Below are 4174 nucleotides of genomic sequence, written 5' to 3'. Positions count from 1 at the left end.
ATTGTCTATGTGCTATTCTATGCTGAAGATTCTTCCCGTGTAGTATTTCACAATACACCAGTCACACCTTACCCTACCTATGTGTGCTTTGTGGATGTATCTTCACCTGATTTTCAGTTCAAGCTTCCTCTTTCTATTGTTTGTCCATAGATAAGCCTCGTCTTGTCTCTCTCTTTTCCATCTTCCAAGCATGGCTGACATTCCCATGTTTGTGGATGGGTGGAAGAAAATCCAAATGAGTATCTTGTGGCCTTCAAGCGCCATTGTGTTTCTCTCAACTTTCTTACTGAAGACAGATGGCTGTTGGTTCTTCCCACATTTCTAGAGGGTTTGGCTCAAGTGTGGTATGAGAAACAGGCCGAAGACGTTCGCCAAAGCTGGCCAAGGTTGACAGCAGCGATGATTGAGTATTTCGGCAAAGAAGAGTAGCCGGAGAATGTGTACCTATAGGTGGCAAACTTGAGGCACGTCGATATGTGGATCGAGCGGCCGTGCTCCAGGACCATTTAATTGCCACGCAGGAGGACAATGTCAGATTTCAAACTAGAATGACTCATCATGTGTTGGGCTACCTTGTAGCAGGAGCAAGTGACGAATTCCGCCTCAAGCTTAAATGGGAGAATCCAGAAACTATGGTGCTAGCACATGAGATTGCTCAAAAGTTTGATAAAGTTTAGTCTGACCCCGCTTCAAAGAAGGCGATTGTCCCTCCGTAACCCCCTCAATTCTTGCAACAGCAATCTGGGGGGTCTAACTCAGGGCCATACCCCCATCCCTCATCAGGGATGTATCCACCGCCTCCACTTCAAATGTATGGTCCTCCCTTAGATGCTTACCCACAACAAGGTGTATTTTCTCCCCTCCGCCTCGAAGATTTTCCCAACCTCGCCCACGAGCCCCCCTCCTTTCTACTCCCTCGGCCCCTCCAACTAAAGAGGCCCCCCTGCAAAAGAACCTGGAGTCAATGACCTAGCCAACAAGGCCCTGAATGATCTTTGGCTTGAGATGGTGGGCATCAAAAATCAAGCCAACTACCCTCCAAGAGAACGTGCTAATGTTGTATGCTACGAGTGCCACTAGAAGGGTCATTATCGCATGGAATGTCCCAATATTCCAAGGGTGAATCTTCTAAGTGAATCAAGCATTGAGGATTCTGACGTAGAGATCCTTGACCTTGGGAAAAGAAGTCGTACCACCTCAGACCCCTCTCCAAACCGTGGACTGGGCTGCCCCAGAAAGAAGGTGTCCTTCTCAGAGCCCTCAGATGCTGAGATGGCAGACCCACCAACAGAGAAGACTAAAAGATCCCACAAGAGTAAGTGGTTGCCCTCAGATTTTCCCATCGGCTCAGGGCAAGAAGACTATTCAATCATTCAGGACCTTGCCCATCGGTCTTTGAGCATCACGCTCCCTCAACTAATAGCATTAAGCCCTAAGGTGAGACATGAGCTACAGCAAGGGCTCTCAACAAGGAGGAGCAAGAAAAAGAAAAAGGTACGAGAGGTATCTTCTATCTCTAAAGAAATTGATCGGCACCCACATACAATAGATGTCATCATAGATAATTGCCGTGTCAAAAATGTGTGTGTTGATGGGGGAGCTCCATGTAATATCATGGTGCCCCGAATCATGAAGAAATTGAATTTGAAATGCACAAGGTGTTCCTCCACTCGAATTAAGGTAGCAGATGGTTGACGACTCGTCACCACCCTGGGAATCATTGAGGATTTTCCCACCATTGTCAATGGGTTGACCACCACCATCAATTTCTATGTAGTGGACATCGAAGATATAGGCAGGAGCTACCCAGCCATACTCGGGAGACCATGGTTGAGAAAGAGTGATGTAGTCAGCTATTGGAAGATAGGACACATGTCTTTTGGTGCTTCTAAGGAGAAGATCCCAGTGAAACCAGGTGCCATAGAACTAGAAGAAGAAGAGGAGCAAGACAGTGATACTCTCTCATCCTCGGTGTCTGAATCAATGGAAGAATCAGACGGGGGGAAGGAGTTCTCAGATGAGGAATTTTACATGATGGGGGTGTCTCCAACCCCGCCACTTACAGAAAAGGTAACATCTAGTCCTCAACAGCGCTTGAATCTATGCTTTCCACAGACCTCACTCCAAGTGAAAAAGATGAGTTCTTAGAAATGTTCAAAGATTTCCGTGACCTTTTTGCAACTAGCTACCACCACCTTCGCCATGTGACTGCCATAGAACACAAGATAGAGCTGAAGCCTGATGCGAAGCCTGTGGCTCAGAAGTATCAGAGATTAGGGCCCCTACAGACTGATGCTCTGCACTCAAAGTTGCAGAAACTTGTAGAAGCTGGGTTTATTGTTCAGTTCACAATACTGAATGGGTTTCACCAGTGGTAGCCACCCCAAAGAAAAACAACAAGTGGCGGGTCTGCATCGACTATAAGAAACTCAATGCGGCCACCAAGACGGACCATCATCCTCTTCCCTTTCAAGACCTCACTCTTCAAAAGGTAAGTGGTCATGAGATGTATACTTTCTGTGATGGTTACTCCGGGTTTTATCAAACCAGAATTGCCAAAGAAGATGTGCTCAAAACCACATTTGCCACACCCTGGGGGACATTTACATTCAAGGTAATGCCATTTGGCCTCACCAATGCTCCTGCTACCTTTCAAAGATTTATGTAGATGGTGTTTGCTCCTTATTTGGGGGATTTCTTCGAGGTGTTTTTAGATTATTTTTATATATTCTCGTCACGTAAAGAGCATGTCATGAAGGTTAGGTTGGCCTTCCAAAGGGTCAATGATGTGAATGGCAATCTCAACCCTGAGAAATGCACCATTGGAGCCACTCAAGGGAGGTTACTGGGACATATTGTCTCATCTGAGGGCGTCAAGCCTAACCCCGAGAAGGTAGAAGCTATCCTCAAGCTCTCCCCGCCAACAACCAAACGTTAGGTACACTCGTTTGTCAATCTAGCAGGATACTATCGCCGCTTCATTGATCAATATGCTGCTTTGACACAACCCATGACTATGCTATTAAAAGATGGGGTTGATTTCTCTTGGGATGAGGATTGTGATCATGGGTTTGCACAAATCAAGAATGCTCTGGCTTCAGAACCCATTCTACGCAATCCAGATTGGTCAAAGACTTTCTTATCAATCCTGGGTTTGGTGAGCACACTCTGGCAGGTATTCTTCTCTAGCAAGGGGAGGATCGATTCATGTATCCGATTCGATTTGCTTCTCGACAATTGCTCGAGACTGAGCGACACTATTCAAAGGCTGACAAGCATGCCTTGTCTTTGGTGTTCTGCATTGAGAAATTTAAGCATTCTGTGGCTAGAAAGTCCTTCATTATACTCACTAGCACTGGTCTTGCAAAGCAGGTTCTTCAATCACCAAATCCCATGGGTCGGTTGGCCAAATGGTTGGCAATTTTACAAGAATATGATTTTTCTTTCAAAATTGTAAAAGGGGGTTGTTCCAACTTGAAGAATTCTTTGATTGATTTAGAGGAGTACCTTGATGTAACCCTTATAGCGTCCATAGAAGTTGGGGATCCATGGTATGATGGTATCTACAGGTTTCTGACTGCTTTCTCCTTTCCTCCAGAAAGTACTAGCTATGAAAGAAAGAAGATCCGCAGAGATAGTAGGCACTACACCCTCTTTGATGGGGTGTTGTACCGTCAAGGCATGGATGGGGTACTAAGGCGGGCCATTGATGCAGATGAAGTGCCTAAGGTATTGAAGCATTACCATGATGGATTTTGTGGAGGCCACTATGCTAGTGACTACACAGCTAAGAAGATTTTACATGCTGGATACTATTGACCAACCTTGTTTAAAGATGTCACTTTGTATTGTAAAACCTGTGAACCATGCCAATTCTTCGGTAGGAAGGATTTGCGTCCTAGGCAACATCACCCAGTGATGTTCATCCATCCGTTTTAGAAGTGGGGAATAGAATTTGTTGGGCCCTTGCCCATGACTGCCCGCAAAAAGAAGTATCTTTTGGTAGCCACTCAGTATGTCACTAAGTGGGCTGAAGCTATGGCCCTCCCCGTTGCAAATAGTAACGCAGTTTTAAATTTCATATTTGAACGTATCTACACAAGGTTTGGGACACCCATGGAAATAGTCTTCCATTCTTAAATGAAGCAGTGGAGTTGCTCATGGATCGCATGGG

The sequence above is a fragment of the Dipteris shenzhenensis genome, chromosome 6, assembly GCF_047967505.1.
Source record: "Dipteris shenzhenensis isolate YYH24624 ecotype China chromosome 6, Dip_SZ_1.0, whole genome shotgun sequence".
In the NCBI taxonomy this organism is placed as follows: Eukaryota; Viridiplantae; Streptophyta; class Polypodiopsida; order Gleicheniales; family Dipteridaceae; genus Dipteris; species Dipteris shenzhenensis.
The sequence above is the reverse complement of the archived record's forward strand: the minus strand, read 5'-3'. Positions refer to the sequence as shown.